The 25,316-nt window shown below is 41.8% G+C and overlaps 1 long non-coding RNA gene across 7 annotated transcripts in view; it reads right to left on the bottom strand.

Annotated features, from left to right (window-relative positions):
- The window catches only part of LOC120369390, a 39,166-nt gene extending 15,247 nt beyond the window's left edge, over window positions 1–23,919 (bottom strand). Inside the window, exons 1-7 of one of the 7 annotated variants that reach the window (XR_005583132.1) lie at window positions 23,832–23,919; window positions 20,299–20,351; window positions 18,765–18,937; window positions 10,561–10,608; window positions 9,833–9,891; window positions 1,729–1,878; window positions 974–993 (exon numbers count right to left, since the gene is read on the bottom strand). This is a non-coding gene — a long non-coding RNA (uncharacterized LOC120369390). Of the gene's footprint in view, window positions 1–879; window positions 994–1,728; window positions 1,879–9,832; window positions 9,892–10,560; window positions 10,609–18,764; window positions 18,938–20,298; window positions 20,352–20,419; window positions 20,484–21,497; window positions 21,625–23,831 lie in introns of those variants that run through there. The other 6 variants (XR_005583131.1, XR_005583135.1, XR_005583134.1 and 3 more) reach the window with 6 other exon arrangements.
- Between the last annotated feature and the right edge of the window lie 1,397 nt (window positions 23,920–25,316).

Raw genomic sequence — 25,316 nt, forward strand, 5'->3', positions numbered from 1 at the left:
TGCAAGACACTGCAGTTCTAGTAAAATGTATTTCAGTTATTTAAATTCCGCAAAGTATATTGTGGGGAAGGAATGTATGTTTTTATGTATTATTTTTTTCTAAAGTAAACTATGCCCTTGGAAAAACATTGGAATGCAATACGCCTCTACCTTGATATAATGTGACCAGATATAACATGAATTCGGATATAACGCGGTCAGGGGCGGCTCTAGACACCAGCGCGCCAAGCAGGCGCTTGGGGCGGCCGTTTCCCGGGGGGGCGGCATTTGGCTCCGGTGGAGCTCCCGCCGGCATGCCTGCGGCAGGTCCACCGGAGCCCGGGACGAGCGGACCTGCCGCAGGCATGGCTGCGGCGGGTCCCGTCTTCCGCGCTCGGTTGAGCTCCCGCAGGCATGACTGCGGCAGGTCCGCTCGTCACGGGCTCCGGTGGACCTGCTGCAAGCATGCCGGCGGGAGCTCAACCGGAGCCGCGGGAAGACGGGACCCGCCCCGGGACCGGGGAAGGGCGGCGCAGCGCTCCGCGCTGCTTGGGGCAGCCGGATTTCTAGAGCCGCCCCTGAACGCGGTAAAGCAGTGCTCCAAAGGGGTGGGGCTGCACACTCCGGTGGATCAAAGCAAGTTCGATATAATGCAGTTTCACCTATAACACAGTAAGATTTTTTGGGTCCCGAGGACAGTGTTATATCGAGGTAGAGGTGTACTTTGTAACATGGAGAACAAACTCTACATATTCTTTCACCTAACAGCTTGATAAATACAACATACAAATGATAAATATTTTAACTGCAAACATTGTTAATACATTATGGTTATGAATTTAAATGAAGAAATATCTAGAGAAAACGTTAGGACTGTAATTCACATTGCACACATTATACCTGTGTGCTAGTGCCACTAGATTAAAGTTGGGTTCCATTTTTCACTTAAAGCAGAGATTCTGCAGCTTTGTTTTTTATGAAGAGTGTCTCTTACCCGTATGTATGGTGCAGGATCTGTGGGTAAAAACGGAGTTTTCTGGTGATTCTTAAAAGAAATCCATGTAGGTTATGAATTTTTTAAAGTAAATGAGAACTTTAAGAAGTTACTCAATTTCTTACCCTTTTGCTAAAAAATAGTAAAGTTGTTGTTCTTAACTTTATATACAGTTAAAACATTACTAGCTATCTTCAAATGCACATTTGATAAACGTTACATTGTAATTAAGCAAAGGTTAAAAATTTATTTTGTCTCTGACCAATTGCATTAATAATTTTCCTTTATTTTTAAATAGTAGCCATTTCCCATATTTTACAATGAGACTCAGATAACTCAATGGGAATGAAGCTGCTGATGGTACTCAGTACCTATTTTAATGAAGGGGAGTGTCCCTAGTAAACATGCCCACCATTTCCCATTTTTTCCAATGGGACTGAAGTCACAGATTACCTGCAGGTAACATGCTGCCATTTCACTAAATCCTGCCCTCAGACCCCTTAACCTTCAAATACGCCATAAGCATATGACTTGCCAGCAAATCCCCTGGTGGCTGGACATGGTGTAGGAGGCTCACCTCCATTAGTGCCTCCTGCTGACATTTATTCCAGTCCTGCAGTGATCGGCTGACTGCTTCTTCTTATGAATCAGCCCTCTGGCAGATCATATATAGTATAACCTCTTCCAGGGTAAACTATTATTTCTTCAACTTCACAGTGGACTTTCAGTCTCAGTCTGGACTCACCAATCCTTACCCCCGGTATCAGGTTGCTTCAGTAGTCCTTATCCCTTTTTGGGAGGGTTTCTGCTTCACCTCCTTTGGTGGTTAACCCAGGCCTTCCCTCTCCACTGGGTTTCAGTCCAGGGACTCCTGATCCAGTGCTGGATGCTGCCAAACCCCCTGGCTTGAAGTGAGAAACACATACACACTGTATTTTTCTTTTTAGTGCATTTTTAAGTCAAATGTATAGTATCATTTTAGGCTAAGCAGAACTGAAATATGTGGGCGGTATGACTGCTCTGTATGTGGCTAATCAACATACACCACAGGCATGAGGGAACTTACTTTTAAAACAAGACCTTGTTCCAAAAAGAAAGAAAGGAAGTAATGTGTAGTAAAAGTGACCAGACTTTCTTCTACATGACACTTATAAAAATGGATATGCATATATCAATTAGTATCCTCACAATCACTTAATTTCTCTCTGAACAGCAGGGATTGCAATTTATCCATTAAATTATATGTATTCAAATAACTACTAAAAGATTTATAATGTCATCTCTCCTTTTATTTTAAAGTTGTATCTATACTTGTCTTTCATGCAAGCATAAAAATCTACTGTGCTATCTGGTTCTATAATCTATCTTTCACAATGAGCAAGGAAAAGTATGTCTAAATTTGAAAAGCACAGACAAAATTTTAAAAAATTAACGGTAAATTAGATTAATAGATTCATAGACTTAAGATCAGAAGGGACCATTATGGTCATCTAGTCTGACCTCCTACACAACGCAGGCCACAGAATCTCACCCACCCACTCCTGTAACAAACCCCTAACCTATGTCTGAGTTACTGAAGTCTTTAAATTGTGGTTTAAAGACCTCAAGGTGCAGAGAATCCTCCAGCAAGTGACCTGTGCCCCATGGGCAGAGTCCTGCAGAGGAAGGCGAAAAACCTCCAGGGCCTCTGCTAATCTTCCCTGGAGGAAAATTCCTTCCCAACCCCAAATATGGCGATCAGTTAAACCCTGAGCATGTGGGCAAGACTCACCAGCCAGCACCCAGGAAAGAATTCTCTGTAGCAACTCAGATCACACCCCATCTAACATCCCATCACAGACCAATGGGCCTATTTGCCTGCTAATAATCAAAGATCAATTAATTGCCAAAATTAGGCTATCCCATCATACCATCCCCTCCATAAACTTATCGAGCTTAGTCTTGAAGCCAGATATGTCTTTTGCCCCCACTACTACCCTTGGAAGGCTGTTCCAGAACTTCACTCCTCTAATGGTTAGAAACCTTCATCTAATTTCAAGTCTAAACTTCCTAGTGTCCAGTTTATATCCATTTCTTCTTGTGTCCACATTGCTACTAAACTTAAATAATTCCTCTTCCCTCCCTGATATTAATCCCTCTGATATATTTATAAAGAGCAATCCTATCCCCTCTCAGCCTTCTTTTGGTTAGGCTAAACAAGCCAAGCTCTTTCAGTCTCCTTTCATAAGACAGGTTTTCCATTCCTCGGATCATCCTAGTAGCCCTTCTCTGTACCTGTTCCAGTTTAAATTAATCCTTCTTAAATATGGGAGACCAGAACTGCACACAATATTCCAGATGAGGTCTCACCAGTGCCTTGTATAACAGTATTAACACCTCCTTATCTTTGCTGGAAATACCTCGCCTGATGCATCCTAAAACTGCATTAGATTTTTTAACGACCATATCACATTGGCGGCTCATAGTCATCCTGTGATCAACCAGTACTCCAAGGTCCTTCTCCTCCTCTGTTACTTCCAGCTGATGTGCATGGCCGGCTCTACAGTTTTCGCTGCCCCAAGCAGTGCTGCCGAATTGCCACCGTGGGGGGGCAGTCCATGTGCCCTTAGGGCGGCAGGCGCATTTCCGCGGCAGCAGCAATTCGGCGGCAGCTTCTATGTTTAGCTGAAGCCACCCCGGACAGCTAAACATAGAAGTTGCCGCCGAACTGCCGCTGCTGTGGAAACGCGCCTGCCGCCCTAAGGGCACACAGACTACCCACCCCATGCTCGCGGCGGCAATTCGGCGCACTACTTGGGGGCAAAACAAGGGGGACTGCCGCCCCTTGCAGAATGCCGCCCCAAGCACCAGCTTGGAATGCTGGTGCCTGGAGCCGGCCCTGCTGATGTGTCCCCAATTTATAACCAAAATTCTTGTTGTTAATCCCTAAATGCATGACCTTGCACTTTTCACTATTAAATTTCATCCTATTACTATTACTCCAGTTTACAAGGTCATCCAGATCTTCCTGTATGATATCCCGGTCCTTCTCTGTGTTAGCAATACCTCCCAGCTTTGTGTCATCCGCAGACTTTATTAGCACATTCCCACTTTTTGTGATAGGTTTCAGGTACAAAAACTATTTTGAAGCCCTCCCTCTGGTGTTTTGTGAACTCTGCTCTCCACTTCCCTAGCCCACAACCTCAACTCCATATAGTTCAGAACTTATTTTGCTGTCAATTTGCATGCACCATAAATCCATCCTTTCTTTTCTCCCCTGCACCCCATTCAGAGAAAACAGAGTTAGAAAATATATTTAAATTAATCTTGCCAATCACTCTGCCAAGGTGTAGTACACACTGTACAGAGCTAAACTGTGCACTCTGTGGCACCTGGCTCCTTTTAGCTTAAATGGGAGCTATACTCACATATCCAAAGGCAAAATGAATCTCCCTTTTATCCAGGGGTGTCCTCCCTGGACACTATGAATCAAATCTTCAACTATGTAAATCAGGACTGTTCTTTTCATTAATTTAGAGGGAGCACAGATCTTTCACCATATATATAAATGCATTAGCCTGAATTTTTTTCTTTATTCTAGCCAAGCATAAGAATGGATTCATTCAACATGAAAAGTCTTAGTGTCTTTATACTGTGGTTGTTTCACTGGCCACATCCTCAGCTTATGCAAGTTGGCCTAGCTCCATTGATTTCAGTGTGTTAATTCTAACTCCATTGATTTCAGCGTGTTCATTCTTGTCTCTTAGAGGTCTCCTGAGATGCACCAATTCTGAGCTATGACAATATTGTTGTGTTTTGTTTCCCTAACATGGCAGAAAACTATTGATTCACGTGTCCTCAATATTTAATAAACTCCTCCATTTATTTAAATATGACATGCTCTTTGGGCATTAACAACATGGCAATACCCCTCCTTCTCTGGCGACATGGATGAATGTTAAAGGTTAGGGTTTGATTGTGTTCCCACTTGAAGTCAATGGCAAAACTCATCAGTGAGAGCAGGATTTGGCTGTTAGTGTGTGCAAGTCCTGAAGAATTTCAGGGAAACTACCATGGAGTGATTATCAAGGGACAAGAGCCTTATTCATGAGACAACATAATGCATTTTTGCATCAGAAAACAAACCAAAAAATCATAAACCTACTGAGCAAATTATCTCCAAATATATTAATAAAGAATCTTGTGAGTCAAGATTGAAAGGAGCAGGGCAAAATATGACAAAAGATATTACCAGCTGTGGTTTGATATTCAGTCACTGAAGACAGACACTGCATAATCATGCAAAGATGCATTAATCATGCATAAGACAAAGTATTTATCAAACCAACAAAAGTATTTACTACTTATGAAAGACTATTATGTGAACCAAAGCAAAATGTGAACACTATGTAAAGACAGATAAACATTTCAGAGTGGCATGCTATCAAATATGTTGTAGTAGAATCCAACCCACAAAAAGGGGTAATACACCACCTACAGTGTTCTTGTGCTGACATGGGATTATTACAGTAAAAGGATACACATGAGCATACAGTTGTGGATATCTTAGAAAGAATGACATATACTGTACATGGGCAAAATGGAGGAAAGAACACTACAGCTATGGCCTATTTTACCATCTGAAAAGCAGACATTTATTTAATTTTATACAGTACCCAAAGCATGCTAGGCACTTTTCAGACAAATTAAAGATACTGTCGTTGCTCCAAAGAACCTATAATCCAAGCGGCAGGTTGTTATGGACCTGATGCAGCCAAGTAGAAAACACATGCACACACACCTGTGCCTACTGCACAAAAACCTTCTACTGCAGCAGTACATTCACTCTGGAAGAACAAGGAGTGTTAGTTCTCTACTCCCTCCATGATGAACCACAAGCAGAGCAGGTGCAGTTCCCTGGGGGCAGCAATCTGCTCCAGCCTAATGGAAGGAAGAGCATGTACCTTCCTCCCTCCAATCTCACAGAAGCCGTGGAGGCATAAGCTCTTTTGTTGGCCATTCCTGGGGCATTACAGCTTCACACCAGCCCTTATTTAGGACACCGGCTCTAAGAAACTGGATTGCACTGCGTAAGAGAAAAATATTTTGTAGCTTCATGTGAACTACCAATTAACTATTTATTTCCCATTTGCAAGTTACAGCATAAAATGAGATTCAGTCTACAAAGTATCAATCTTGGTGTTCATGAAAATTATAATCCAAACCATACTGTTGTGAGAGCTGAACCAACATCTTTGTATATGTTTGTAAACATTTCTGAGTAGCAGGGGGCAGGATCTGCACTAGTGGATACAGAATTGGGGCTGTAACTTTGAATGACATTTGGAGAGATTAGAAAAGTGAATAAAAGAAAAACTACATCAAGCTGGGTTTGCAATTGCAGTAGCTATTAAATTAAATCTGGTAATATTGTATTTTAGAATTAACGTGCAAAGTTTAACTTCTACTCTAGAACTTTAGGATTAGTTCTTTAGTGACAAAGGTGATCTAGGAAAGGGATCTTTTTAGCATATTTTTATCCTCTCACGTAGTCCCATGATTGCACTAGTGTGCACCCTAGTAACCGCCAACATAAGGGATCGCAAATGGAACCTTGCAATTTTAGTATTTCTATCTTACAATGTAAGAATAATAATCTTACAACAGAAAAAGAAAAAAAAACAAAGAAAGTTTCACACAGATAGGCTACCTCCTGTCCCCATAGGGCACCATGAGCTGAGAACATAGCACAGAGGGAAGCCAGTGATCCTGGGAGAGAGAAACTACAAAACTTAAAGTGATACATATGCTCTATTGTCTCTTCAGTCTTTTAGTTTGTTGCATTCTACAGCTTTCTCCTAAAAGCCAGGGAATTTTTGTTTAATCCCAGAGATTAATTTTAAGAGAGACAAATATTTAAGATACTTAAAACTTGATCTTTCCAATCTAACCTCTTCTTCATCCCACAGCTTTTATACATATGCACCAGGCAATAGCGTTAAAAAAAATAAAAGAATACTGCCAAGCAATTAGACAACTAACGTGGCCATTTTTATAGTTATTAAGCAAGCGGGTGCACATTTAATCAGAGAGATGGTTAACTTGAACTTCTCTGTAAAGGAGATAATTCTGTCCATGATGCTATAGTGCAATGACACATTAATTCTGCTTTATCATCTAATTCAGGATATGGGAATCGGTGATTTCAATCAGTTAACTGTACTGGAATCAAATAGGATTTAAGCCAGTGGCTCTCAAACTTTTTTATTGGTGACCCCCTCCACATAGCAAGCTTCTGAGTGTGACCCTGCCCCTCTTATAAATTAAAAACACTTTTTAATATATTTAACATCATTATAAATGCTGGAGGCAAAGGGGGCTTTGAGGTGAAGGCTGACAGCTCGCAACCCCCCATGTAATAACCTTGTGACCCCCTGAGGGGTCATGACCCCCAGTTTGAGAACCCCTGATCTAAGCTATGACAGGTTAGTTGAGTACTTTTAAAATTGCTGTCAGCAATGTACAAGTGTTACTCAAAAACTATGTTGTGCAGTGTAGCGGGGTGGTCACCCGCTCCTGCCCTGAGGGGCTTAGAACAGAGGGCTGTGGCTGGAGCAAGCATCTCCCAGGCTGATTGGGGAAGTAGGCACAGCTGGGAGCCACGCCCCAAGCAGACCACAGCTGGCCTGTATACAAAGGCCAGTGGGCCAAAAGCATGGACAGTCTCTCTCTGCCTTCAGAGAGAGAGGGGCCTGGGTGCTGGGAAGCTGAGGGTGCCTAGAGTGAGTCAGGGCTGGGGAAAGGCCAGAGGGGCTGGGGAGCTCTAGGCTGGCAACTCCTCAGGCTGCAGGGCCTTGTCCAAGGCCTCATAGAGACACTGGGTTGCAGAGAGAGGCAGCAGGTCCAGACCCAACCTTGCCTATGATGAGTGGCTGACACTGCAGTCTGTCCCAGGGCATGGGGCCGAGTTGGTGACTGGCAGTAGCCTATGACTGAGTTGAGGTAGTGATAGGGGTTGGGGTTCCCTGTGGAGGGGAGACCCTGAGACTGAGGGTTGTATGGCCCGGGGGCAGCACCCCATTCAGTGAGGCACTGGGTCCTGGGAGGGGCACGGGGGCCAGCAGCAGTGGGACACTGGCCTGCAGAGGGCACTCCAGAGGCTGGAAGAGCTAATTCCCTGGACAACAGGCAGGGGGCGCTGCAGGGATGAGTCATGCATCGCTACATGCAGAAATAAATAAATACATAAATAAAAATAGTATGCTAAATCTATTAAAGGTCAATTCAACAAATAAAACACCAAGGACTGGAAACTCAGCTGACAGATTAGCATAGTTCTATTGAAGTCAGTGAAGCTATGCCAATTATTACTAAGGATATGGCCTGACATTTTCATCCACTATTGAGAACTTTATTACCTAAAACTTGTCAATTTTCTTTCAAGACCCATATTAGCTACTTCTGGCTCACTTCCATTTGTCTGCTGAATAGCTCCAGGATTTACCATGCTGATGACATCACAGCCACCAGGGAAATCTATTCAAGCATGAAGGTGTCCAATAGAAAGTTAAAATATAGGCTTCCTTCCCTCTCATGTTTTTGTTATAAGGTACAAATAACAATAAGGAAATATATACTGTGCCACAATAATCAACTGCATAAAGCCCAAGCAACTAAGGGATCTGCTCAGGCTTTAGAAATGTAAGCGTTACTTAACTCCCTGGTTCAACCCTGCTCAGAATGTGACGCCAACTATGAGAGGTGGAGATGTGAGCAAGGGCTACTACCCATATCAATTAGTTGGCATAGAGAGGATGAATAGAGGGAGAAATCCTGGCTCCACTTCCACTACTCACAGACCAGAATAGCTGACACTGAAAAGTGGAGTAACTTTTCCAAGACTGCAGACTGAGGTAGAGTCAGGCAGCAAGCCAGATCCCTTAACAGTCAGTCCAACAACACTCCATAGGCTATTATTCACTGGATCACATCACACACTGTCTCTCTAATTCATATAAGATGCATCAGGATTAGAGGTGAGTTAAATTTTTCACAGAAATCTTTTATTCGGCCAAAAATGCAGATTAGGCAACTGAAATATTTCACATTCATGTCAATTTCACGTAATTGTTTTGTTCACTAAAACAAAAAATACTTTCAAAATATTTCATTTTGACATTTAAAAAATTGATTTTTCATTTCAAAATTTCATTTAATTTTGTTTTACTAATACCCACGTGTAAAAAAAGTGCTCAAAATCAAAATAAAACATTGTGTTTTGGGTGCAACCAACTTGAAAATATTTTTTTCCTACTTTTTGATTCACTAAAAATTTTGTAAAGATTCATTTTTGGTTCAACCTGAAACAATTTTCCCCCATTTGTCAGAATTGTCAGGCTCTAATCATGAAATTCCTAAATTACATAGTTTCTAAGATAATGTTTTCTTAATTTACAATGACATTTGGCAGAGTTGTTTAATGATGTGGATGTTAATTTTCTTGCTAGCAAGGATCACTATATGCTTGCATTAATATTTAAGGGAGAGATGCCATGACCAGGTGTCTGCAGAGTTTATAGTCTTTGCCAGGACAGCCTACACAATTCAACACCTTCAGTAGAGAAGTTTCTTTCCCTTCATTGGATTTCTCATGTCCTATAAAAAGTAGAAACTCTCTAGGTTTCCCAACTATACATATTGCCCCTCCTCCAGCCACGCTGGGATTTTTTTTGTTGCAATATTTTACAAATTTTCTGATTTGTGTTTTGGTGTCATATTTCTTACATTTATATATAAACTAGTTGCTTATCTTGGTCATCACTAGTCTGTTACACATTCCTCATGTGTGATATTGCTCTCAAAAATTTGAATGGGACTAACCGTATGATATAGACTATCAGGAAGTGTCAGAAAATTTCATCAAGTGAGGGGAAACATTCCTGCAAAATGAAAGATTGCATAAATAAACAAGAACCCTTCAATCAGGTTTTATTATTTTCATAAGCAAACAACGTTATGGATTTGGCTCAATGCACAAGATAACGAGTAACTGGGTATACACCTACTAGATCCAAGGTTTGACTTATAAATGATGACTAGGAATGGGATGAAAATCATGTTCTAATAATGTACAGCTTAATCATGGGTCAGAATAGCCAAGCACAAAAGCATGTACATACTTTTAATTATTACTAACATGATTCCAATGTCATGGCTGAGTGATCTGTAGGTGCGATGCAAGCTCATCATTATCTACTGTGTATAATTTAGTTGATCATATGCTTTCCTGAACATAATTTAGACTGAATAAAATCATCCTGTTGATACAGAACACACTCACATTTTTCTATTATAGGAATAGAATACTGAGGTTAATTTCCTTTTACACTTCCAGTACAGTTTAGTGTTAGTTTACAGAGATCTGTTTGATTAGGAAATAGATGAAATATGTCAGGCTCTCACAGACAGTCCTCTTCTCACCCACTTGGAATTTCTACAATGTTTCTCCCGCTTCCACTACATCAAATTCACACTTCTTGGCTGAACCACTAAGATCCTTCAAAGCTTTGCCCCTTCATAGTTATACATTATTGTCTCTAACTACTAACCTATGTTCTTCCATATCCTTTCTCAGGACCCACTTTGCACTGCAACACCTGCAATAAATCAGTCAGCATATTATGCCAAAGTGAGGGACAGTCAGGAAAGTCAACATATATAGTGATTTATGAAAATACAGAACTGTGTAGCTCTTGTAATGGAATGCTAAAACTTTATTATATTGTTCAGCTATTAGATGATACAGTGTGTAAAATACTTTATTTAAAAGAACCTCAGCCATAGCCGGCAAATCATTAAAGGATCTTCTGATGAACACATCTGGTGCTTATAAATAAGCTCTGTGACCAGTGCATATCTAGTACAGGAACATGACAGTTCTGTAATTTTATATTTTACAAAACACACACACTTTATTGGCTTCCTCTCTCCCACCTTTTGTATGCTGCTTGCTATGTTAGGGCTTTAGTGAAGACACTACAATGCAGAGGGAGACTTTCTCCCATTGGTGTAGTTAATCCACCTCCCTGAGAGGCAGTAGCTATGTCAAGAGGTGAAGCTCTCCCATTGACATAGTGCTGTTTACACAGGGAATTAGGTCAGTATAACTGTCACTCACGGCTGTGGATTTTTCACACTCCTGAGAGACATAGTTATACTGGCATAGGTCTGTAGTGTAGACCTGGCCTTAGACTCTAATCTTTCAGATGGGATTGTGTTTATGTATCTCTGTTTGTAAAACACCTCGGGCAGCAGGGTCCCAGTCTTGATCAGGGCCTTTAGGCGATATATTATTGAATAATATTAACAACTGCCATCATCAGCAGGGGGTCTTAATAGAAGAAAACATTTGACTTTCAGCAAATCTGCTCTTTGGGCAACAAAAAGAGGTCCCACTGGTTGGTCCTTTCATTTGAATCTGTGCTTTAACGTACAGTTATGGCCAAAAATTCTGCTCACAGATATGCGGAAAAATCTCTCTTATTTCAGTGACACTTATGCATATGTAAGGGCACAATTTGGCCTGGAATGGGGGGAAAACGTGACTCATGACATCATAAGGTTACGTAGTTGATCTTTCAGGGACTTCCTTATATTTTATACATCAGCAAAAGCTTTTAACAACTCCTAGTCTTGCAAACTCCAGTTTCAATACCATGAAATAGTATACCATAGATGCCATAGTAATAGTGATGTGACAGACTGACAGGTCTGATAGACTGACAATATCCCGAGTGAACTTTACTGAATTAAGTTAAACCTTATTGAATAATTTGTAATACTTTTGGGGTCTATTGTATTAAAATGGAATTGTGCATGTCTTCTTGAGGAACTGTAGATATGTACCTTCTCTAGGAGACTGACTAATGCAATCTCTAGAAGGTATTAGGAACATCAAAGAGCTTTTTGGAACAAAAACTGTGAAGTGGATTTTCTAGGAAGTACCTGGATGTAAGGGGAATGCAAAATGATCCTCTAGAATCCACCCTTTTGAAACTATACCATGGAGAAGAAAACTCATTGTCTGCTAATTACCTGCTCCTGGAAACTCCAGATCAAAGATCCCCGAACTGTATAAAGGGTGGAATAAACATGTTATGAGTGTGCTAGTTCTGAGATGAAGTGATGAACTTGTGACCATACAGGAAATCCCTTGGATGGGGTGTTGAAGGACTACTTCTGCCAGAGCCCATGGTAGAGATGGAGTGATGTCTGGTAAACTTATTAGCATGCATGTAGGTTCTTTTGTTGTTTTTAATATGGTGGTTCTGTAGTGTTTTTGATTTAAGAGTAAAATAGACTTGCATAGAAAGAACTACGTGGGGTCTATAATTGTGGACAGTCCCACTATTAACTGTCTCTAAAGAGAAAGCAAGCAGAGGTGCTTGGGCAGCCTGTCTCTACTGGGAATAACGCAGTGAAGGCAGGGAACTGTGCAGTGTGGAAATACCCGTCAGAAGGGAGTGAGACCAAGTCTCCACCCCAAAAGGCAGCAGCTGGGAAGCTAGAAGCCTGGGAGTGTGTGCCCTTGCCCAAGGAGAAATAGAGGTGCAGTTGCCCTAAACTGTGATAATCAGTACCTTTAGAAAAACAGACTGATTTCACCTCTTCTAAGTACTTCATCACTAGTAATAAAGACTGCAGTCAGAACTTAGCTGCATTTTGACTGATACACAAGCCAGAATGGTGTCAAGTATCAGAGGGGTAGCCGTGTTAGTCTGGACCTGTAAAAGCAGCAAAGAGTCCTGTGGCACCTTATAGACTAACAGACGTATTTGCATGAGCTTTCGTGGGTGAATACCCACTTTGTCGGATGCATGTCAACGAAGTGGGTATTCACCCACGAAAGCTCATGCTCCAATACGTCTGTTAGTCTATAAGGTGCCACAGGACTCTTTGCTGCTAAGACAGAATGGAATCCAACTCACTTTTCCAAATCAATGTTCTATTGTCTCTGCTATGGTAAAATATGTACTGACGGGAAAATAAGTAGCTCCAATTTGAATATACAAATGGTGCTGACAACGTGCCAATTTTATATAGGTACTTTCTGGCGGTTAGAGTTAGATGGTAGATGAACTATAGTTAATTCTGAGATTATTTTACTGCTTAACAACTGACTTTTCTAAGTGCTTTAAAACCAGTATGCTTATTTGGCTTGTCCTGCAAATTGCTGTGCCTCATGGGGATCTAGGATAGAGTTATTGGTCCAAATTTGAGGTCTGGCTGGGGTAAATGTAATCATGCCACATGCTCTTCACCTATTTCCTCAACAATGGGACTGAGTGTGATCAAATTAAAAAGCAAGTAGTTGTGATTTTAATCAATAACAGTATGATCAAAGAGGTTGCCAAGCACCAGGACACACCCATAATAGTGACTACCCTATTGTAAGGACTGGCATAAGGCAGCCATTAACTGCAGTGCCAGGATATTGTCTTACTGTTTTGACTGATCTTTGTTTATCATGAAAAATATACCAGGAAAACAAATGTGAACTTTCTACAACAACCTACACAAAAATTAAGCAGTGTACAGTGCTCAAACTACAACAAACATTTCAAAATGATACTCTACAACCAGGGTACCCCTTAGGATATGTCTACAGCAGTTAAATGTCTGCGGCTGGCCACAGTCAGCTGACTCAGGTTCGCAGGGCTCATGCTTCAGGGCTGCAACACTGCCACAACAGAGGTTGGGGTAGACGGTGGGGGGCAAATTTGGAGTAATTTAATCAAGGGGTTCCTAACACTTGGCTCCCTACATTATGAACTTGTTTTAATTTTTAAAAGAATCTAAAATCCACATGCAGTGTGAGATTATTTTAAATACAGCATGCTACAACACAGCCAATTTGTTATTGTATTTGGAGTCATTTGGTTATTCATTAGGACTTAATTTTAATATTCAAATTGCTCTAAAACCCATAGGTATAAGTAAGATTGTCTTCAACATGGGTATTCTCCAAAAGGGGCTACAGTAGATTTTGAGAATGGGGGAAGAGACAGGGGCGGCTCTAGACATTTCGCTGCCCCAAGCACGGTGTCATGCCGCAGGGGGCGCTCTGCTGCTCGCCGGTCCTGCGGCTCCGGTGGACCTCCCGCAGGTGCGCCTGCGGAGGGTCCTCTGGTCCTGCGGTTCGAGTGGAGCTCCTGCAGGCGCGCCTGCGGAGGGTCCGCTGGTCCCGCAGCTTCGGTGGAGCCACGGGAGCAGCAGACCCTCCACAGGCACGCCTGCAGGAGGTCCACCGAAGCCGTGGGACCAGTGGACCCTCCACAGGCATGCCGCCGAAGGCACCTTGCCTGCCGCCATCCCGGCGACCGGCAGAGCGCCCCCCGCAGCATGCCGCCCCAAGCACGCGCTTGGCGTGCTGGGGCCTGGAGCCGCCCCTGGGAAGAGAACACCCATTGAGACTAATAAATCAGTTCACATCTCTCAGAGCTATTGTGTCAGGCTTTATTCATCTCCATGGAGTATTGTGATTGATCTGGTCACACAACTTCCCCTTTCTATCAGTGTGTCCCTTTTATACCTCACCTCTTATGCTAGACTCTCTTCCACTTACGTGGAGCATGGAGTCCAGGAATCCTCTCCACTATCCCTTCCTGCCTCAGCTTTTCGCCTCATAGCTGATTGGTTACCACCTCCTTTCCTTTTCATGGCCCCTTCAGATCTATGGAGCCAGGGAGAAAGCACAGGTGGTAGCTAAGTGGCAGTCAGGTATTCGCAGGAAGCCTCCTTGTGTGTCCCCCCACATATGCTCCTCTGTTTGCACAACTCACATATCTCAGCACAGGTTTCCATGATCCATGTGGGTGCAAATGCACCCCTCCACCAGGGGCGGCTCTAGCAATTGCGCCACCCCAAGCATGGTGGCATGCCGCGGGGGGCGCTCTGGCGGTTGCCAGTCCCGCGGCTCCGGTGGACCTCCTGCAGATGTGCCTGCGGAGGGTCCGCTGGTCCCATGGCTCCAGTGGAGCATCCACAGGCACGCCTGCGGGAGGTCCACCTGAGCCGCGGGACCAGCGCACCCTCCGCAGGCATGCCTGCGGCAGGTCCCCGGAGCCGCCGGACGACCGGACCCTCCGCAGGCATGTCTGCGGGAGGTCCACCGGAGCCACCTGCCACCCTCCCGGTGGCATGCCGCCCCAAGCGGGCGCTTGGCGCGCTGGGGTCTACAGCCAGCCTTGCTCTCCGCATATCTCAATGGGAAATGTGGCAATCTGCCACAAGTAATCCCTGCACCAGTGAATAGAGCTGGGGCAGTTGGAATGCATGTGGATGAATGAGAAAGTTCAGTTCTGTGGGACAACATCCCACCTAAAATGGGGTACATATACACAGCAAGCTTCAGGTGTATTTCCCAGTTTGAGGAGACATACACGTGCTAACTGTGCCTGAGCGAGCACACTAAAAATAGAGCACAGCTGCAGCAGTACAAGTGGCAGAGGATCTAGCCACCCCGAGTACGTACCCATCCAAGACCCCAGGCATATACTGTTGTGGCTACACTCTATTTTTAGTGTGCTGGCTCAATCAGAGCTAGCAAGCAGATGTGACTTTGAGCTGGTAATCACACTTCCAGCTCAAGCTGTAGATACACCCTTACTCATTCCTCATGTCTGCTTATTACAGAGCAGCTCTGGCAGAATGATAGTTACAGTATAGCTCCACTGTGTTCTTGCCAGCTCCCAGGGGCAGAGTTAAGGTACACACCAATGCGGCCCTGAAACCTAAACTCTATAATTCAGAATTTTAAGGATAGGTTCTTTCAACACTCTGGAAGGGTTCGAGGCACTGCTGGTGAATCTCAATTCTGTGTTAATGAAGTTTTTAGGCAGTGAATAATGACATTAATTGTGGTGACTAGGAGAGAAAGGGCTCTTGAGCATGCAGTAGACAGCATCAGTTATTAAAGTTCAACAAGTAAACAGTACTGAGATAATGACTGAATAAAGTGAATTGGTCTAGCTGTGGTAGAAATTAGTGTTGCTGAGACTTTGCTACCTTTCGTTGCACTAAATTATCCATTAAGTCTGATTGTAGAGTCTTTGTTACTGGTAATATCCGAGGAAACAGAACACTACTTGGTTTTCAGATCACAGGCTGAGTGTGCAGCACTGGCAGTGAAGATAAATTATCTTTTGATTTGTAAACTGGGCAATGTTGCTATACAAGTCATTGAGAGAAAAATAAACATAGACTCCCATGGCAACACTTCTGCAACATCCAGAATTTTTATCAAATCCTAGATTGCCATAAACATATTTAATGTCGAAAGGCACAAGTACAAACAGAAGTCAGAAAAGCAATTGCACCCCTTTTCAAAACACAAGCTAGAGCAAGCAGCTTACATGTACTTGACGTAAACTGATCAGCACTTGCTATTTCAGCCACAATTCAAAATGCTTTAAATGTCACCAGGGTGATTAATGCAAGTGAAAAAGACAGTCGGATCTTCTCAGGCTAGGGGGGCTCTGGACTTCTTATACCAACTGATGCTAATGTCAAATCAAGTTGAATGCCTGTCACATATAATCTACAGAATTATTTCAGTAAACAAAGTATTATTTTGTACATGACTTGCCACTGCTTTGATAACATTTTACATTTATATCCCCTTTTAACCTCAAGGATCTCAAACTATTTCACAATCTTTGGGCCAGGTTTTGATGCCAATTGCAGTGGTGTAACTGAGCTCAGAATCCTGGCAGACACATACACAGCACTCCACTAAAATGGTGAAATCCCCTAGGAGCTTCCAAAAGCACAGGAGACATGTGGACACTACATTTTTTATTCTCATTATTTTTCATGTTTCTCTGCAAAAGCAGAAGTGCCAAAGTACTACAAAAAGCCTTTCTTACAATATTAATGGCTGAACTGGAAATAGGAAGAACTGAAAATGCTCTGAGAAAGCTTTTTCTTGCATTATTTCTAGCTTAGTTTTGAAAAACACAAGGACCCTGATCCTGATCTCACATCAGTATAAATTACATGTTAGATCCACTGAAGTCAAACTTGGTATAGTAATATCAGGGCCAGCCCCTAGAGACAGGAACACTGAATAAAGATTCAATCTTTGGAATGTTTATCCAAGACACCAAGAAACATAGAACCTGTGCATAACAATAACAACGTTTCACAGCTGCACATAAACCCTTGCAGGCAGCTAAAACATCTTCCACTGCACATGTGTCAATACCAGCACAAACCTCCAATTATTATTAATTGGAAGATCTACTTAGTGGAGAATAAGTCACCTAGAATGTGAGATGGGCTAGTGATCCAGGTTAGGTTAAGGCTCAACAGTTGAGATCAAGCCAAGCCAAGGACAGCGTAAGTTCAATGGCTTTGAAATCTTGCAAAATACTCTAGCAAGATTTTGGTCAACACAAGGCCAATCTCTTAAGATTAATTGTTCTCAGGACATTTCTTCTACCAGCGCCACATTCAAATCAGATTCAGAAAACAGGGCCTTCTGGTTCCAACACAGATCAAATCATAGGGAAAGCAGGAATTCAAATCCAGTCCACACAATCACAAGTCTGAGACATTTGGATTTTAAGTTCAGTTCTAGACCCATTTCCACTTAGAATCACTGTTAGCAATGTGAAGAATCTTGCCCTCTTTTCATAACATTCACGTATTCACATTGCAATTGTAAATCAAATGTTCTTTGTTGTAAGCATTAAGGAAACCAATAAAGGAGAATGAAATGAAGCTGAAAATTAGGGCTCTATAAAAAGGTCCAAAACAATTCCAAATAATAATTATACAGAAGCCTGAGTTAGCCTTCCTAAGCTACTATCCTCTCTAGCAGAAATTATATATAGTAATAATTTCCACTGTGACTTCTACCCCTAACTCTGATCACTACCCTATGCTTCCATGAACATAGGGAATCCTATGCCAGCAGAACTTGCCCAGGGAGATTGTGGGGGAAAAGGGACATATTTCAAGAAGCTTAGGGGGTAGGAAAGGAGAAGCTGCTGCTTTATATGGTATTTTCTTCCTCAAAAGTGGCAGATGTACTAATGGATATTCACATCAAAGTTCAAGCATTAACTGTGACTCTGCAACTGCAGCTGCAGTACAGAAGGGCAGCACCTTCACTGGGAGTTTTCTATCCTGTGGCTCTATTCAGTGGGGTGCTGCGGATTCCCATTCTCATTCTTCTGATCTTTATGAATGAATGGAGCTGGTAAATTGATCAGGAAGAGAAGGGGCAGATTAATATAAATTTTAAACCATTAAAGAAATCTGTTCTTTTTCTTGAATACCAACTAAATATATTATATATCATTATTAGTTATACATAGGAAGGGGAAATAGGCTAAATCAATCATGAGTAGAGCAAAGCACCCATAAAACCAGTGACTAGCTCCTTGGCAAATCTGTTAAGATTTACTTTGGATCTCTTTAAGAAACAAGGCTCCAGGGAAACACAGGGCTCTTGTTAAGATTTGAAATCATTTATAGTGGCTCATTCCACTTATTTTTAATGGAACATTAAATCAAACAGCATTATTTTGATACAGAATACCATCTGGGCCAGGCCAAGAGTTAGGGTGAGCATGAGAAGGCAGAATTTTATATATAATCCACCTAATTGCCCTATACAGTTCTATCTGGTGGTGTCAGGAGCCCTCATCACCAAGCAGGAGGGTAAGAGGAATTGGCTTTACTTCCACTCTGCATGTGTGAATGGGAGCTGCATGCTAGCTCAAGCCTCTGTCAGAATATACAATACCTTGAAGGAAGGATCAGAAGAGCTGTGATGGTCGACCCACTCTTCCCTTTCAGTGCTCCTTTCCTCAGTAGTCTCAAGGGCAAAGAGGAAAGATCCTCAGCATCTCCACCTGATGTTCACCATACCTATGGCTCAAGCAGAGGGAGAAAAGATAACTAGCTGCTGGACTTCCTCTGGGATAGATTAGATTAGATAAATACAGTGATGCATACCTGAACTCTATAAATTCTGTGCTTTCTCTTGACTATTCCTGCCACAAATGGAGCAGTAGAGCATTCCTTTTTAGCATTAGAGGGAAGAATAATAGAGATGTACAAGTCTTAGAATATTCTTTACCAAAGAGCAAAATTAACTGACACAGAGAACTGGGTTGTGTCATTGAGGAAAGGAGGATTCTGTCAGTGAACAAATAATCATCCAGATATATTTGACAGTACAATATTAAGTTGTTTTTTCCACTCTTGTTGATCGTTTGTATCCGAACGTCACTACACACCATCGGAGGGCCATTAGTAACCTTAGCATCTGTCATAGCTCAATGTGGGGACCATGAAAATCCTAAAACAAATTCCTTAAGAGTCAAGTCAAGCCTCCAGTAAGATGTTTTCTGACACAATAGTCTATTTAAGTTGTTATTTTAAAGGCATCTGGGTGCTATATAGACAAGGATAGTGGTATGCTTCCCTCATGAAACTCCACCAGTTACATAAGCTTAAAGCCAGCAATAATATACACTAATTCAACACCTAAAAACAATCTGAGCAACAAAACACTTTGAAGATTCTTTTCTGTCTAATTAAGTAATAAAAATGTCAGATTAAGTCAATTCGATTACAAGAAATAAAGAACAAAATTTCTGAGATAATTAAACAGTAACAGTGAAAATCTGCAAAAAAAACAGGAGTACTTGTGGCACCTTAAAGACTAACAAATTTATTTAAGCATGAGCTTTCGTGAGCTAAAGCTCAATCCTTCCACAGTGTAAATTGCTTTATAACTTTCAATATCTGTGTTTATTGCTTTTCTCCACCCCTGAGTGCAACAACTAGCAGGACAAATCAATTAAAAGATATATTAGGGCAAAACAAACTCATTGCAATAAATTAATTAGCTATGCTTTTTCCACTGGGCATCCCCTATATTAGAGCCAAGGGAAGAATTTATTCATTGAGTATTGCCTTGATTTTTGTTCTTAAACTGTGAACAAATCATAAAATTCTGGATCCATACATTATTTGAAACTAGTTCATGTCTTCGAAATATAAAATAACAGAATAATAAAATTAAGAGAGTGTTTGCTAACAGTTCATTTCAAATATGTACAATTTGTGCAAAGCTGGTTACTTGCCTAAGTAAAATTATATTGTTTTTGTTCCCCGATTAAGCAAATAATGCCATGGAACTAACCAAAGTGCAAACAATTATGAATAATACAGCAATACGAAATTCAGTTCGTTATATATGTGATCCACTCATTGATAAGGAAGTATGTGGTTGTACAACTAATAGCACAATGTTGTTACTTTAATACTACCTCTGAACCAGCTGTAATGGTGATCTTCAAATCTCAGCTATTTTGTTTCCACCCTAGAGAACATAATGAAAACAAAACAAGCAATTTGACAGAAAATGATTAATGCTTATATGGGACTTACAAGTGTGATTTTATAGAGCAGTTGCAATGTATTAATATTATGCTGTTGGAAACCTGATCAGATGCTATTTCCTTGGTCTCAGCAAGGGAGGTGGAAGACATTTTATATTCTTTTGCCAGCCAACCAGAAAAGGACCAATGGTAGCAAACAGAAGGCTCAGTCGTAGTTCATGAGACCTGCCCACTAGCCATGGGTAGGACTGCTTTGCAAACGATTATTACCCATTTTTCTTTTGTGCTTACCAAGACATCAAAGGAAAAAAAAGAAATAGAGGAGGCGGCATTCCCATTTGTTCATGTGTGATGGATGGGTTCCCTTTGAGCCAGATCTCTCTAACTTTTGTTTATGGTATAGTCAAACCTTATTTGATATAATAAATTATTTCATCTATGTATTTTTGTCCCCTGGAAGTTAGTGGAAGATGTTTCAAATAAGCAGAGTATTTTCATGACAGGTATTTTTATCATTAGGGGTGTTAAGCAACTGGCAGTAACCTACAACTAGAAATGAAACAGCAGGGAGTAGGGGCAGAAACAGGAAGAAATCGTGCTAATCTAAAACAATTTAAGATACCCAGCCCTTCCTTTTGTAGCCACAAAAGCCACAGAGCCAAAAATAGTTCAGACATGCTACTTTCTGGTTCTTTAATATCTGATTATTAAACTTTGTTTTGCGTCATTTATTACTTAAAGTGAAGGGTGAGCTAGTGATGGTTGTGTTTAGGATTTTTGTTGTTTTCTAAATGATCTGCACTCTCTTGTGTGTTGGCTATTTAGTTAAAAAGCAATGGTGTTGGAATCCTGTGCAAATCCTCTGTGCATTCTATGCGTCACAAATACCACATGCACTCAGAGAGCTACATTATAATCTAGATGTTTCATACCCTCTGGGGTGGGATTGTGGGACAGGGTGTGTTTAAGTAACTGGGGTTTCTCGTGTGGTCAGCATTGGTTCTAGGGACCCAAGGCAGGTGGGCTGAGGGGCTCCGGATTTTCATCCATGCCCAGGAAGTGTTTCAGACAGGGCTAAGGAGGAACCAGTGCTGTAGCCTGCTGAAACACAGGGAAGCTTAACACACCTGGGTATCCAGAGACTTTGATTCCCTTCCAAGTAATCTTGTGGGCAGCTGGCAGGAGGAATCTCACTGGATGTGTAACCTCCCCAGCCCCATACACCAATGTTGAGTTAATTCCCAACAATGCAACATTTTCTGAAGTTCTCCCACTAGTGCCTCAGCACTCATGCAACTCCACCTGTGCTCATAGCAGTGGGAGAACTAGCATAAACCAGCTGCCAATATTTTATCACCAGGTTGTCTACAGTTACTCTGATCTGCAACACTGCTAGGGCAAAGGTGGGAGCATTTCAGAAAATCCTCAGTGTAGATGCACTCCCTGTGGCTCAGATCTTTCATCAGTGACTGACACACCACCAGAGAATCAGACACAGATTTCAGCCAAGAAGATAGCATGGTCACATATCTTATCTCTTCAGACATGTGCCCAGCAATTAAAATAGGGAACACTAGTATCTAAAGTCTGGAGAAACTTTTCAAATGCACCCACTGAAGGAGTCCTTTTCTAAATCCTTCTTAATGCCCCCTACACTACATCTCGTGTTAGTGAATTGTGTATGTGTGTGAAATTCGATGCATTTTTTTTATTTAAAGGCTCATTTATTTTGTTGCTTCAACAAGCCATTTCATTTATCAGAGCAGCTGATGTTTCAGCCAAACCAGCCTTCCTCAGGGCTCAGAATTACCAACAGCTCTGAATTACTATTTAAATAGAACAATTTATAAATGCAACCTAAGGCTCTGAAATCTTTTAAAAAGAAATAGGAGCCCTAATTGCTGAACATAAGTGTTATTGCAATAGTGATGATTAACACAATCCCAGGTTGAAGATGTCACATGAGGGGATGTTGATGAAAGATCAGGTCTTGGATTTAATTTGCTTTATTTAAACAGTAATTCAACATTGCTGGGAGTGCTGTAAATTATTTTCTAGCTGGTTTGTTTAAAATGCCGTCACCCAAGTTTGCTAGTAGCTTATATAGACCTTTGAATGAACTAAATTAAAGTGTAAAATTTAAAAGGACTGAACAGCTGTTTGAAAAGCTAGGAAGGAGGGGAGTCCTTATCCAAACCAATCCAGCTCTAACAAGGTTCAAGTCTCGGTGGATATGCAAGTAATCCTTTGGATTCCTACTTTTTCTAGATTGGTACATTCAACCCCATTATATATAATGCAGAGCATAAGTAAAGAGGATCCAACATCTTCATGAAAGCATCCAAACTAGCTTTTCCTCCATCTGCAGAGATTGGCTAGAGCTAATTTTGGAGCCCATCAGTAATACTCCCCAGTTAGCCCAAAGGGGTAAGTATTAGAGCAGGGGTCAGCAACCTTTCAGAAGTGGTGTACCAAGTCTTCATTTATTCACTCTAATTTAAGGTTTCACATGCCAGTAATACATTTTAATGTTTTAGAAGGTCTCTTTCTATAAGTCTATAATATATAAGTAAACTATTGTTGTATGAAAAGTAAATAAAGTTTTAAAATGTTTAAGAAACTTCATTTAAAATTAAATTAAAATGCAGAGCCCCCCGGACCGGTGGCCAGGACCCGGGCAGTGTGAGTGCCACTGAAAATCAGCTAAAGTGCCGCCTTCGGGACGCGTGCCATAGGTTGCCTATCCCTGTATTAGAGGGACACAAGGCTAGCCATTCTCCCAGGAGCTGAGCAGCCCCTGCTGGCTGAACAAGCAAGCCAATGAGCTGTGGAATCAAGCTTATCAATATACTGGACATACTATCAGGCTGATCCTGCTCTGTGCACTTCTGAAAGATAGCTTAGAAGTAAGAGCTTGTTTACACATGAACGTTATTATGGAATAAGGTCAGTTATGAATTTCAAGTGGATTAAGATAATTAGGAAAGAGTTTGTTTTGTTCTGAAATACACTTGGAGTTTTTTCCAGAATAGCTCATTTGTAGAGAAGCTCTACATTTTTCTTACTTTTAATTACTAGAAAAATGCAACTAAATGAGGACTAGACTATATCACTGACTTGTCAATAATGTCATTTGGACTGTGGTGTTCATGAGAATTTGAGGTAAGAAATTAGGATACAGATTGACAAGGAGGACTTAGATACCTAACTACCATTTTAGGCATCTAAATGCATTTTTGGTGCCACCAGCATTCAAAAAAGCACTGCTCAGTTGCCTCCTGACCCTATAGGTGTTTAAAGTCTATAGGGGCCTAAGGTTTCTTCTGGTAAAGTCTTCAACACACCTGAATTTAGGTCAGAGGGCAAGCTCACAACTGCCCAAGTCCTAGCACCACTGAACAGCTCAGTGCTTCACTCATACCTAAGCCCTGGCAGGATTCACAAACTAGGAGTTCTCTCACCTGTACCACTTGAGGAGTGGGATCTGGTAGGGTGATCAGAGTATGACTAATGAGACACAAAAGACAAGGGTAGTGGTAGCCCCTTATACTCATTAGCCCAATGTTTAGGGCACTCACCTTGGAGGTGGGAGACCTGAATTCAAAACCTTCCTCTGCCTAATGGGGAGCAGGGACTTCAACTCATATCTCAGCTGAAGCCCCTAATCACTGAGCTAATGGGTGTGGAGAAGAGGAAAGGGTTACAGGACCACCATCTGCTCTTCCTCCTGAGTTTTTTCTTGAGAAAGGTACCAAAGGCAAGTCCTAACTCTGAAAGAGGGTTCACAGCTGTAAATCCCAAAGAGAAAAAGCCCTTTGACCCAGAATTAGGTGATGCTCAGAGGGGCTTAGACCACACCCCTGCCCTCAGAATTTCCTACTGTCTAGCTTAAGCAGCTTCCTGCTCAGCTTTGTGGCTTCTGTAAATCTTTAAAAAAAATGGCTAACCCTACCCATGCACTGTATAGGGCACCTGGTTGGCTAACTCTGGGTTGTGAATTCTACCAGTTGGCAGGACACCTAAAACATAGACTGTAACACTCAGCTTTGTAACAGATTAGTGTCCCCTTGTGACTCTAGCCTTAAAAGAACACAGAGACTCAGTTAACCCATATAGTTTATCAACAGCTTACCAACTGATCATGCAGCACAAGAATCTCCATGGTCACATCAGTCTATAGAGCAACTGAAGTAAGAACAGAAAATAAGCTTTGGGAAAATAGAATTTCTGTAACATTCTCCTTTATTCGGTATTAATTGACATTTATAAAGATTTACTGTTCACAGAAGATTTGCACTTGTTCTTAGCCAGAAAGATCTTCAGTTTGAAAACACCTTGCACAATATCTTAAATTAATTGATTCATGTCAGCTTGGGTACAGATCTGGCTATAGCACATGGATTGTACAGGTGACAATAGTAAATTATTTCCTTCCACCCCATATATAAAGATCAGAGATCTGATTCTCCACTATCTCATTTACACCAGTGCAAAGTAGGTATAAAATGCCACCATATCAGAATGGTAACAGTTTACACTCTACAATACAGTGTGTGGCAGTGGAGAATTAGCCTTCAGCTGCCTGTGATGGGACATGCCCCCATCCCACTGACAGTCCCTGAACTCAGGCAGTGCCAATGAGGCGCACCTGCAGAGCATACTCTACTTGGAGAAGGGGAGCGTTAAAAGGTGAAGATGGCTGAGGACAAGTTTGCCCAAGAGGAGAGGCTGATGGGGGGACTGGTAGCCAGGGAAGCCCAGACGAAGGCAGTGACTAGTCATCCTTTCCCTTTTGTTTAGGATACACACGAGTGCAGCTCTCAGAGGGGCTCTGGATGTCTGCTCTCAGTCAGTGCCCTGTAGCCAAACCTAAGGAGCATTGGCGGGGACTGGAGATAATTAGACTGAGAAAGGACCCCGGGAGAGAGCTTATCTCAGACAGGGAA

The sequence above is a fragment of the Mauremys reevesii genome, linkage group 7, assembly GCF_016161935.1.
Source record: "Mauremys reevesii isolate NIE-2019 linkage group 7, ASM1616193v1, whole genome shotgun sequence".
Lineage (NCBI taxonomy): Eukaryota > Metazoa > Chordata > Testudines > Geoemydidae > Mauremys > Mauremys reevesii.